We start from the raw sequence: 14,229 nt of genomic DNA on the forward strand, positions 1-14,229 counted from the left end.
GAATGGGCTAAAATACCAGCAACAGTGTGTGAAGACTTACAGAAAACGTTTGACCTCTGTCATTGTCAACAAAGGGTATATAACAAAGTATTGAGATAAACTTTTGTTATTGACCAAATACTTATTTTCCACCATAATTTGCAAATAAATTCATTAAAAATCCTACAATGTGATTTTCTGGATTTTTTTCTCATTTTGTCTGTCATAGTTGAAGTGTATCTATGATAAATTACAGGCCTCTCATCTTTTTAAGTGGGAGAACTTGCACAATTGGTGGTTGACTAAATACTTTTTTGCCCCACTGTATATGCATCTTTCTACTTTTAGGGACATCCTTGTATAAGTGAACGGGAAGGAGACATGTTAAGTCAATGTACAGAAGGTTTACATTGAGACAGATTTGACATACATTACCAGTCAAACTGTAGACACACCTACTCATTCAGGGTTTTTCTTTATTTGTACTATTTTCTACATTGTAGAATAATAGTGAAGACATCAAAACTATGAAATAACAAAGTGTTAAACAAATCAATATAGACAGTAGCCACCCTTTGCCTTGATTGACAGCTTTGCACACTCTTGGCATTCTCTCAACCAGCTTCATGAGGAATGCTTTTCTAGCAGTCTTGAAGGAGTTCCCACATATGCTGAGCACTTGTTGGCTGCTTTTCCTTCACTCTCCTTGGTCAAATAGCCTCACACAGTCTGGGGCTGTGTTTTGGGTCATTGTCCTGTTGAAAAACAAATAATAGTCCCAATAAGAGCAAACCAGATGGAATGGCGTATCGCTACAGAATGCTGTTGTAGCCATGCTGGTTAAGTATGCCTTGTATTCTAAATAAATCATAGACACTGTCTCCAGCAAAGCACCATCACACCTCCTCCTCCATGCTTCACGGTCGGAACCACACATGCGGATATCATCCGTTCACCTACTCTGCGTAGAGTATGACCAAAGGACAGATTTCCACCGGTCTAATGTCCATTGCTCGTGTTTCTTGACCCAAGCAAGTCTCTTCTTATTATTGTTGTCCTTTAGTAGTGGTTTCTGTGCAGCAATTTGACCATGAAGGCCTGATTCCTATAAACTGTTGATGTTGAGATGTGTCTATTACTAATCTCTGTGAAACATTTATTTGGGTTGAAAATTGAGGCTGGTAACTCTAATGAACTTATATCCACTGCAGCAGAGGTAACTCTGTGTCTACCTTTCCTGTGGCGATCCTCATGTGAGCCAGTTTCATCATAGAGCTTGATGGTTTTTGCGACTGCACTTGAAGAAACTTTCAAAGTTCTTGAAATGTTCTGTATTGACTGACCTTCATGTCTTAAAGTAATGATGGACTGTCATTTCTCTTTGCTTATTTGAGCTGCTCTTGCCATAATATGCACTTAGTCTTTTACCACATAGGGATATCTTATGTATACCACCTTACAACACAAATGATTGGCTCAAACACATTAAGAAGGAAAGAAATTCCACGTTAACTTTTAACAAGGCACACCTGTTAATTGAAATGCATTCCAGATGACTACCTCATGAAGCTGGTTGAGAGAATGCCAAGAGTGTGCAAAGCTGTCGCCAAGGCAAAGGGTGGCTGCTTTGAAGAATCTCAAATATAAAATATATTTAGGTTAAACACTTTTTTGGTTACGACATGATTCCTTAAGCGTTATTTCATCATTTTGATGTATTCACTATTATTCTACAATGTAGAAAATAGTACACATGAGGAAAAAACCTTGAATGAGTAGCTGTGTCCAAACTTTTGACTGCTACTGTATATCTATCACTGGAGTGAGTGTGGTTTTATGTGCATGATTCCGTATGGAGAGATTGGACAGCACTTTGTAAGGAAGGGAGATTGTTACACAATTAGCATTTATGACTTGGTTTGCACAAAATAATCCACTCTGAAGCTCCACTGTGTGACTATGAACACAGATTATCAAAGTTAAAAGAGGAGCTATGAAAAAAAGGGAGGGCAAGAGAGATGAGATGGAGGCGGTTGTTTGCTTTGAAATCCATCTCTTACTGAGCCCCCTCCACTCCCAACTAAATTCTCTGTGCGCATGGCTCACTTCATTGCCATAGAAACCTTCCCTTTAATAACAACAGAACCTAATTTCCTCCTCCTGACAAATGCTCCAGAGGGGTATCCCACAAAGCAGGATTAATGAATTATGCAGCTAATTCTGATAAACATCTACAAATAACTATTGATTTTCTAGTTCAACAAGAAAGCTAAACTTGGATACGTGTTTTTGGTTGTTGGGTCAATTAGACCATTCCCATCTTTTTTTTTTTTAATAGAATGTTTTTTCTAAATATTTCAGCAATTTAACTCATTGATCCTGCTTTGTAGTATTCCCCTCTGATCGCCCTAGGACACCACCTGCACCAGCCAGTCCCAAGGCCCACTTCCTACTCTCTACACCCTACCTACCAGCAGGCCCCCACCGCACTCTCTACGCCCTACCTACCAGCAGGCCCCCACCGCACTCTCTACGCCCTATCTACCAGCAGGCCCCCACAGCACTCTCTACGCCCTGCCTACCAGCAGGCCCCCACACACTATACGCCCTACCTACCAGCAGGCCCCCACCACACTCTCTACGCCCTACCTACCAGCAGGCCCCCACCGCACTCTCTACGCCCTACCTACCAGCAGGCCACCACCACACTCTCTACACCCTACCTACCAGCAGGCCACCACCACACTCTCTACACCCTACCTACCAGCAGGCCACCACCACACTCTCTACACCCTACCTACCAGCAGGCCACCACCACACTCTCTACACCAGGGGTGTCAAAGTCAAATGGACGGAGGGCCAAATAAAAAATTTAGCTACAAGCCGAGGGCCGGACTGTTCGAATGTTCATTGAAAAATTTTTAAATGACGCATATAGTCTAGTGAACCTAATTGAACCTACTGAAAACCTAACAAATATATTCCAATATGATCAGATAAATAAAGCAATATTTTCTTATGGCTCTGTCAGTAATCTTTAATTTTCAACAGACACAAAAGACAAATTTCCTTTATATAAAAATCCCCATAACATGAACATTAAATGAAAGAAACCGGTATTCAAGGCACCATCAGTAGCCTATATTTTCTATTTTAGCAAAAGTGGGCTAAATTTACTTCAAAGAAAAAAACAATAATAGCAATTTTCTATCATCCACTCAACTGAAATATTTTTAAAATATAATTGGATTGAAATACAATAAAATAAAGTGCAAAAATCTATTAATCAAAAACAACACTTTGTTTAAGGAGAAGTAACATGCAGTGAAAACAAATATTAAACTTTAACTTTTAAACTTGAACTGAGTAAAAACTCTAAATATGTGATTGCACAGTAATGTTCACTTGTTTGAGGTTGAGGGTGATACTTGGTGGTGTCCCATCTTTTCCACAAGTTCATCAATGTTCGGGGTAAGGCTCTGAGCTGAGGAAATCCTCAGAATTGAGTGGAGGTGTTCAGCAGTAAGTCGACTTCTGTGTGATGTTTTGTTCAAGTTCATCAAAGAAAACAGTTGTTCACACAGGTATGTGCTGCCAAACATAGACAACGTTTGAGCAGCCTGGATGCCCAGCTGGGGCATTGTGTCGGGGAGGAAACGGGCGAACTCCGCAGCACCCACTGCCGCATATTTTGCCCTCAGTGCATCATTGCATTGGAGGTCAATCAACTCCATTTGGAGGTTTGGTGGTGAGCTTTCCACGTCAACAGCAAATGGGTTACCGAGCAGTTCCAACCTGCTTTTTTGTGCTTCAAAGTCAGCAAATCGGCGTCGAAAGTCAGCGGCAAGCATACCTATTTTATCAGCCAACTGTGCGCTCGGGAACGCACTGGTAGAGAGCTTCTCTTTCATGGTCTGGCAGCTGGGAAAGTGGCTCAAATTTTCTTTCCGCATCTGCGTCTCCCACAGAGTCAGTTTGGTTTTAAATGCCTTCACTGTACTGTACATATCAGAGATGACACGATCCCGACCCTGCAGCTGCAAGTTCATTGCATTCAGATGACTCGTAATGTCACACAGAAAAGCCATTTCACACAGAAACATTTCGTCTCGGAGTTGTGTTGTGTCTTTCCCTTTGCTGTCCAAGAACAGACAAATCTCCTCACGAAGCTCGAAACATCTTTGAAGCACCTTTCCCTGGCTTAGCCATCGCACCTCTGTGTGATAAGGCAAATCACCATGCTCCGTTTCTAACTCCGTCAGAAATGCCTTGAACTGGCGGTGATTCAAACCTTTGGCTCTGATAAAGTTAACTGTGCGCGTGATGATGCTCATTACATGCTCCATTTTCAAGGCTTTACCGCACAACGCTTCCTGGTGTATGATACAATGATAAGCTGTCAGCTCACCTGTCGCGTTTTCCTCTTGCATCTTTTCCCGTATCTTTGCCACCAGTCCGCTCCTGTGTCCACACATCGCAGGTGCTCCGTCGGTTGTCAAACCCACGAGTTTTTCCCAAGGCAGCTCCATCTCATTTACACATCTTGACACCTCTTCATACAAATCATGCCCCGTAGTTGTGCCATGCATAGGACGTAAAGCCAAAAACTCCTCTGTCACGCTTAGGCTGGAGTCCACTCCGCGGATGAAAATTGACAACTGGGCAATGTCAGAAATGTCGGTGCTCTCATCCACAGCCAAGGAATATGCAATGAAATCTTTTCCCTTTTTCACAAGCTGCTCTTTTAGATTGATGGACAACTGGTCTACTCTCTCGGCAATGGTGTTTCTGCTCAGACTCACATTTAAAAAGAGTTGCCTTTTTTCTGGGCAAACTTCGTCACAAACTTTAATCATGCAGTTTTTGATGAAATCCCCTCCGTAAATGGCCGGGCTGATTTAGCGATCTCTTCTGCCAAAATAAAACTGGCCTTGACAGCAGCCTGGCCTTGTGATTTGGCTTTTTTGAACAGAGCCTGTCGAGATTTGAGGCCTCGTTTTAATTCCTCTGCCTTTTGTAGCCTTTGTTCCATGTCCATATTCTTGTTTTTGTCCGCGTGTTTCGTTTCATAATGTCGTCTCAGATTATACTCTTTCAGTACCGCCACACTTTCTCCACACAGAAGACACACAGGTTTTCCAGCTACCTCCGTGAACAAATACTCCGACTCCCACCTTGTTTGAAACCCACGGTTCTCATTGTCCACCTTCCGTTTTGCCATTTTTGATGGGTATCTGAAAGTTAATTTTACTGTTTTGCTGACAACTGCTGTGCCAATAAATATTGAAATGAAGCAGCCTACTGCTCGGTGCGTCACCGTTGCATTGTGGGAAATGTAGTATTGGTGCGTGTAAAAGATCTGCGGGCTGCCGGCTTGCTGCGGTCTGCGGGCCGGTTCTAATAACAAATCAAGATCATCCCAGGGGCCGTAAAAAACCTTCTCGCGGGCCGGATGTGGCCCGCGGGCCTTGACTCTGACATATGTGCTCTACACCCTACCTACCAGCAGGCCACCACCACAACCCCTACTCTTCCTCTTATCTTTTCACTATTTTCCCCTTCCCTATTGTCTTTATGTTATTCCTCTCATGCTCTTTCCATTTACTTGTCTACCTTCTGCCCCACTAACTTTTTTTGTGGTATCCTCTGGTTTAAGCTATTCTTCTTACCCTTCATACTTTTTGGGTTATTTTAGTTCACATCAATGATTGCGATTAGACTCAGTTAATACACAAAGCAGCAAGTTGGGACTTTCTGAGAAACATGTATACACTCACCAGACCCACAGCTATACACACACACACTATTTATTTATCCCTCTCTCTCTTATCTAAGCTTTCCTACCTGGCTTGTATCCTGTTCATTTGTTACTTTTCTATCTCACCTCCTCTATTCCCTTATCGTCTGTTACAGTCAATGTTCCTTATCGTCTGTTACAGTCAATGTTCCTTATCGTCTGTTACAGTCAATGTTCCTTATCATCTGTTACAGTCAATGTCCCTTATCGTCTGTTACAGTCGATGTCCCTTATCGTCTGTTACAGGCAATGTCCCTTATCGTCTGTTACAGGCAATGTCCCTTATCGTCTGTTACAGGCAATGTCCCTTATCGTCTGTTACAGTCAATGTCCCTTATCGTCTGTTACTGTTGATGTCCCTTATCGTCTGTTACTGTTGATGTCCCTTATCGTCTGTTACAGTCAATGTCCCTTATCGTCTGTTACAGTCAATGTCCCTTATCGTCTGTTACAGTCAATGTCCCTTATCGTCTGTTACTGTTGATGTCCCTTATCGTCTGTTACTGTTGATGTCCCTTATCGTCTGTTACTGTTGATGTCCCTTATCGTCTGTTACTGTTGATGTCCCTTATCGTCTGTTACTGTTGATGTCCTTTATCATCTGTTACAGTCAATGTCCCTTATCGTCTGTTACTGTTGATGTCCTTTATCGTCTGTTACAGTCAATGTCCTTTATCGTCTGTTACATTCGATGTCCTTTATCGTCTGTTACATTCGATGTCCCTTATCGTCTGTTACATTCAATGTCCCTTATCGTCTGTTACTGTTGATGTCCTTTATCGTCTGTTACAGTCAATGTCCCTTATCGTCTGTTACTGTTGATGTCCTTTATCGTCTGTTACATTCAATGTCCTTTATCGTCTGTTACATTCGATGTCCCTTATCGTCTGTTACATTCAATGTCCCTTATCGTCTGTTACAGTCAATGTCCCTTATCGTCTGTTACTGTTGATGTCCTTTATCGTCTGTTACAGTCAATGTTCCTTATCGTCTGTTACATTCGATGTCCCTTATCGTCTGTTACATTCAATGTCCCTTATCGTCTGTTACATTCAATGTCCCTTATCGTCTGTTACAGTCAATGTCCCTTATCGTCTGTTACATTCGATGTCCCTTATCGTCTGTTACATTCAATGTCCCTTATCGTCTGTTACTGTTGATGTTCCTTAGCGTCTGTTACATTCAATGTCCCTTATCGTCTGTTACAGTCAATGTCCCTTATCGTCTGTTACAGTCAATGTCCCTTATCGTCTGTTACTGTTGATATTCCTTAGCGTCTGTTACAGTCAGTCCTGTTTTCTACTTGTTTGGTTCTCTTGTCACAGTAGGTCGAGTCAAAATGGCACTTAATTTCTTTACATAATACTTGCATGCAATTTGTCTTTACTTTCCAAATACATTTAGCTAAGTGTATGCTACAACATCTTTTCATCTCACCTGGTAGGATTCAGTGTTTGTATCGCATGTTAACAACAAGAGAGTACAATAGCTTTTTATTGCTCAGATAAACCACCTCCCTTCACAAAAAAAAACAAAGATTGAGAGACCATTTATTTACAACAACTCTGTGATCTGCACTCTCCACCAGTACCTTAAAAGACTCTCAGCCTGTTCCCTTTTCCATCGCTCTCTCTTTCCTTCTCAGTTTGTTTATTTGGGCATTGTGCCAGGAATTTCCCAAGTCTGCCTGCTGCTCCAGAATGCTACCTCCCCCTTAAGAGCCCAGAGCCCTCCCCTCTCCCCTCCAATTCACCTACTAGTATGTGTTGCCAGGCAACCAGCCGACCAAGAGGTCTGGAGCAGTCACTCTCTCTGACCAATCAGGTTGCAGTGTTTATTTTCAAATAGTTGATTGAACGTTTGTCCACAAGCACTGTGTCTTCAGATGCCATTTTATTAATGTTCTGTTCACACTGAAGGGTCAGTTTTCCAGGCTTTCTTTATTTTTGTGGGGATTTTGCGATTACCGCTATCTATCCTTGTTCCACCCTTCATAGACTAAGAAGCATATACAGGCAGTCTACCACTGAGCGGCAGCACTAGCTTACAGCTGCACAGGTCACAGGTCACAAGAAAGAAAGGCTGCCGGGTAGCAGTTGCTAAGCAATCTAGCTCGTTTACCTGTGGCTCATTTGTGACCGACTTTGTGATTGACACAGATGTCCGGTAATGTGATTATACGTTATATCATTATCAATGACACTGTTCTGAGTACACTAAAGTCGTGATAGTCATCACTTTTCAGTAGTACATGTTCTAAATGAAAAAGCAAGCAATGTTCATATGGTCTCTTGTATAGTGGTGTTCCATCTGCCTATGAGAGGGCGTACATTAATTAAATACTTGTGTGTTCTGGTAGACTTAAAAACCTTCAGTTTGTGGTAAATGTGAGCGGTTGAAATGACAGTCGGCTGGAAACAGATAAAGCCCTGGGTTAGGTTAAACATTAGTCTTGATCAGCCTTCTGAGTTTCAGTTCACTTCATTCTGCCGTGTACAGGAAGTTTCCTCATGAATGATTACAGCTGCCCTCCATTTCACAGGCTGCTAAGGGGGTCTCCATTTTGTGTGTCTGAGGAGCCATGTAATTCCCCTGAGCCCCAACTTGTTTATTTCACCATGTGCACTGGAGACCACTGCTTTGTATGAAGGATCCGTATCCCCAGTTAGTACAGATTCAAACGTGTATTCTCTTATTCCTCCTTGCATGGGTCCTTTTATTCCACTTGAGCCTCCCTATCTCTCGGCCAGCCCTGCTCCTTCCTCTATAATTTCTTCGTGCCCTCTCCTCTCGGCTCCCATCAGTCCCTCCCCCACCCTATCCTCTGTCCCTCCTCTTCTCTGCTCTCTGCTTGCTGTGCAGATGGTTCTTTGTTGGTGCTTCATAATAGGGCTGAGGTCAGTGTGGCCTAACATTAACACATGCATACTACTCTGTAGTACACCATCATTTCCCCTTCTATGTTTGCTTATCTACAATGTCTCCGAAACTACAGCGCCACCAACGTTTTAGAATAAACAGAATGTCAGTCTCTCCCTACCTTGGTGATGAGGAAGTAGCCTTATAAACCCTAGATAAAGCTCTAGCCAGTAGTCACCCCACATTTAAACTGTAATGGCTGTGACTAAAAGGAAGATCATGTCTGAGTTACCAACAGTCACAATTGACCTATTACATCAAAAGCTAGTCTAATTTAGACGAGTCGACACATTTCAATCGAGACATGGTAATAGGGGATCTGATCTTCTTGAGAAGGAGATGCGAATGAACCAGCTGCCTCACCATTGGTCATAAGAGCCACCATTATTGAGCCAGTAGCCACTCATTCATAGTTCAACATTATCCTGATTGAGAGAACAAATGGGAGAGTTATTTGCATTTTGCACATAGTAAAATCTGTTCTAATAAAAAAGTAAAAAATTCATTTGAGAGCAAACATTCATGGTTTCATTTTTATTTTTTTATTTTAAGCTTTACAAAAGAACCCTCAAGGGAAGATTTATGAATGTAGTTGTAGGTTCTGAGGAAAAGGGAGGTGAGGTGGTCCACCAATGAGATGTCTCTGGGCAGTGATTACACAGACCAATAGGCCTCAGTAAAGTGCAGGTAGAGTGAAGGCGGGAAAGATAAAGGGAGGAGTGCTTAGGAGCAACTCTGAATTAGTGGAAATTTCCACTTTCCTGCAAGGCAGGGGTGTGGGTGGAGCTTGAGATGGAATAAGGTGGTGTTGTACATACACAGGGCACATGGAGTCATTCCCAGTTCTCCTTACTTTAGCCATTAACCTTTTTCTCTACCACAATCTCTGTAATAAATCTCACTTTATCTATGTATAGGCTACTCCTTTTACCTGCCACAGACTTTTGCACTTGGGGAGCGTGACAAAACACCAAGAATAGAGTACTATAGAAAATACAAAATAACGCTCAGCAGGTAGGCCTATTGGGTTGAAGTATGTTTTGTTTCTCTTCTTGCTCTTCCATCCAGTACTTTTGCCACTCATTTACCTTTTCTGTCTCATTACAACTATTTTAGTAATAGCCTAAATAAAAGGCAGCATCCATTCTGCAAACTGGTCCACGCTGTACCTGTACTTGTCATTTCGTTCCTCTCTCCTATAATTCTAATTTGACAAAACGAGAGATTTAAATTGATTACATGCTTCAATGTACCTGACACCTTTTTAAATAACCAGGACACCTCCATGTAAGGGCCAAAGGGACACATTCCAGGAGGTAGCCAGCCATGAGGTTTTGTATGTTTACAGGCTTAAAGGGAAATGTAAAAAAAATATATATAAAAAATCAACTTCATATTCACCATCTCCAGCACCACCCCAAGATCAGTATATGTGAAAGTGGCACGATTCTATGTTTTGTGGAAAAAATAGATAGAGGAAGATAAGCGTTTCCAATGACATCATCTGTGTGCATCATGATTTTATCCAATTATGAGTAGGCATTGCCTATTAATTGTATACTAATTGGTTGATGAGGTCACAGGAAACACATATTTTTCTATCTTTTTTACTACAAAACAAAGAAAAGCCCCATTTTCACATATGTTGATGTTGGGCTGGTGCTGGAGATGCTGGAAATTAAGTTGAACAATTTTGACATTTTTCTTTAAAGGAATCCGAGAATACATCATGCAAGACAAATAACGTTGGTGAAGGTAGCAATCATAGGTCTTTTCATTATTGGACTGGCAGTGGTTCCGGATTTTCTGGAAACCTGGTTTGCCGTTGCTAAAGATAGAGATTTCTGTGCATGTGAATGATTTTTAGCTGCTGGCCAGTGCCCATTCCACTGCCTACGTAGCTGCTGCTCAGTGCCCATTCCACTGCCTACGTAGCTGCTGCTCAGTGCCCATTCCACTGCCTACGTAGCTGCTGGCCAGTGCCCATTCCACTGCCTACGTAGCTGCTGCTCAGTGCCCATTCCACTGCCTACGTAGCTGCTGGCCAGTGCCCATTCCACTGCCTACGTAGCTGCTGGCCAGTGCCCATTCCACTGCCTACGTAGCTGCTGGCCAGTGCCCATTCCACTGCCTACGTAGCTGCTGGCCAGTGCCCATTCCACTGCCTACGTAGCTGCTGCTCAGTGCTCCGCTGCCACTTCCCTTTCCTTGATCAGTGATGATTATTGCATGTATTCATGGGCTGTGTATGACCAACACCACTGTTGCCACTGATAGCAGAGACTGAGGGGTCCCCGCTGACACATCCACTGTCTCTGAAAAATCGAGGTTCTGTACACTCTGTCACAATATAGAAGTTCACTTATATGTTGTCCTGATTCTCTATTGGATTTGCCTGGGATCCCTAGAAAGCATTTCAGAGTGTATGGGACACTGCTGTTCAGAAGAATAGAGCCCAGTTAGCCCCCGCCAATTCTTCCAATTATGGGGACCATTCCCCCTCCTAATCCTGATCTCTGCTCTTTGATGCCCCCACCCCTGCTCTCCCCTCAAGCACCGACATTCCATGGATCAGGTTACAGTCTTTTGTCTTCATGTTTTTCAGGTGTGATTGCGAGTAACTCTTCTTTGTGTTTATTCAGATTTTTGTGAAAATCCTTGTTGGCCAACCACTCACTTTTACCTCTCATTCCTAAACTAAAGATCAACTTCTTGAGCACAAAGACTATATGCTCTCTGGTCCAGATGGTTATAAAGATTATCTGTGGCACTGCATCAGTTCATAAATAATGTTCCATTATAGCTTTCCAAGTTGAGTAGCAACTGTGAAGAAAATACCCTCACTGTGTCATAGTATGAAATGGAATACTGCCCATGATTGAGACCTTCTTCTGCAAACCTAAAATGATGACAGCTCTCACAACAGTAAACAGCATACAGATGTTGCTCTCACTCTCTCTTCAGTCTCTGCTTGAACTCAGTCTTTTTAAGTGAACCTCTACCTCTAGTAACCTACAGGGACCAGCAGGAGGACATTTCTGGAAGAGGTCCAGTATCTATGGAAACAAGTTGAGGTGGTCGGCATACAAAAGAGAGAGAGAAATGACAGGAAATGATCTCACAAACACTCCCCCTCTCTGATTGCAGGGACTGACTGCTTTTATTAGGCAGTTAGACTGCTTCTTTTCTGAATCCGGACTAATACTGTGAAGAGACACTAACACACACTTTCTAAAACACACACACACACACACACACACACATGTTATTATTTAATGTAATGTAGTATTATAATATTGTAATGTAATGAGGGAGCAATGTAAATGTGTATAATGCACACTGTTTTGTTTGATGTAATGTTTTTATCTCTGAACCCCCAGGAAGAGTAGCTGCTGCCTTGGCAACAGCTAATGGGGATTCTAATAAACTACTAAATACACACAGAGTGGGATGGTTAGATTGCAGATGTCTGTTTCAGTGTTCTGTGGTCTCCACATGGTCTTAATTTCTAAAATGAAAGGAGCACTGGAACTATGTCAGCCTTCATTGAATGCATTTCCTTTGCCATCTTCAATTGATTTTAAAAAATGTTCATGTTTATCAGTGCATTGATGATCAAGAAATATTGGGAAGTATTTGATTAAAATATTAGTGTTAGTATTTACCAGTTAATTACTATGTAATGAATTATGTTGGACACAATATTTGTTCTCTTATATTTGTTCCCAGACACAAACCCCAATGGACTGAGATAACCCAGCATCACTCTGACACAGCCCGTTGATCTCTCCATGTAATTATAGCTGCTTGACACCAGTCATAATGACATTTTAGTCAAACGTGGGATTTATGACTGAATGAGCACTCTGAGGCTAAATCAAATTAAGCTTTTGTACGCTAGTGAACCAGCCAGCCAGGCTATTTTACTCTTGAGAGTGCCCTAAAAATAAAGCCTGGGCCTTCATTTAACAATTGTTTGATATTGTTAATATCGAGAGTGCACATGCATGAATCCCTATAATTTATACCTGAGAGTAGGAATATCCAAGCTATGGATATGAAAGATGTAGTAGTGTCAGAAAAAATCCAAAATAATCTCATAAATTGTTGCTCTAGTAACTATATCATTTTAAAGTTGTTTCAGTCTAATACCAAATAGGGATGTCCAAGCACATTAATATTTTGGAACAAAAATACTCCCCATTTTGGACCACCAAATCAAAGTGTATTGGTCGCAGGTGCAGCAAAACTCTATCGTATTTGATTCCAATTAAAGGAGGCCATCTCTCAAATATATTGTGTGTACCTGAAGAGAAGCAAGTGAAAATACACAGACTTTGACACGAGCTGTTGCAACACAATGTTAATAATCCCCCACTTTTTGTGGGCTGTTAAGCATGTTCAGTGGGATGGCTCTGGGCCTGTGATGCCATGTGTAGCCACTCCCAGTGAGATGAGTGAGAAACAGAACAGAAGAACTGGGCTCACCTTAAATGACCCTGGAGAGAGGAAACAGGCGCGATCTGAGAAATTAAGTATTGCATTCTATCGTATTTGCTGCCCACCAACCTTTTTAATAGATGGAAATAATTCATAATAGTACAAATTATTAAAACTGTTCTTAATACCATGATACTAATAAACAACATGTAACATACAGTGCCTTGCACAACTATTTTATTGTGTTACAAAGTAGGATTAAAATTGATTTAATTGTAATTTTTTGTCAACAATCTATAAACACATGTAATGTTAAAGTGGAAGAAAAATTATATATTTTTTATATATATATATTTTTTTTAAAGTATAACTAAAATATATTTGTTGCATAAGTATTCAGCTCCCTGAGTCAATACATGTTAGGAATACCTTGGGCAGCGATTACAGCTATGTCTTCTTGGGTAAGTGTATAAGAGCTTTGCACACCTGGATTGTGCAATATTTGCCCATTATTATTTTCTAAAGTCTTTAAGCTCTTTCAAGTCTTGCCATAGATTTTCAAGCAGATTTCTAAGTCAAAACTGTCAGGAACGTGGCCACTCAGGAACAGGAAGAAGCAGGTTTTCCTGTAGGATTTTGCCTGTGCCATCCCGTTTATTTTTATGCTGGAGTACTCTCCAGTATTTTCCAATGCCAAGCATACCTATACCATGATGCAGCCACCACCATGCTTAAAAATAAGGAAGCAGTTACTCAGTGATGTGCTATGTTGGATTTGCTCCAAATATAAGGTTTTGCATTTAGGCCAAAAGTGTATTCCTTTGCAGTGTTTTTTTGCATATAAGATGCATGTTTTCAAATATTTGTATTCTTCTTTTCACTCTGTCATTTAAGTCATTATTGTGGAGTCACTACAATGTTGTTGATCCATCCTCTGTTTTCATTGAACTCTGTAAAATGTAAAACTAATGGCCTCATGGTAACATCCCTGAGCAGTTTCATTCCTGTCCTGCAGCTCACTTCAGAAGGACGACTGTATCTTTGATGTCTCTGGGTGGTTTAATACATAATCTACGGCAATAGTATTAATTTGA

This window comes from Oncorhynchus gorbuscha, linkage group LG18, assembly GCF_021184085.1.
Source record: "Oncorhynchus gorbuscha isolate QuinsamMale2020 ecotype Even-year linkage group LG18, OgorEven_v1.0, whole genome shotgun sequence".
NCBI classification, from domain to species: Eukaryota; Metazoa; Chordata; class Actinopteri; order Salmoniformes; family Salmonidae; genus Oncorhynchus; species Oncorhynchus gorbuscha.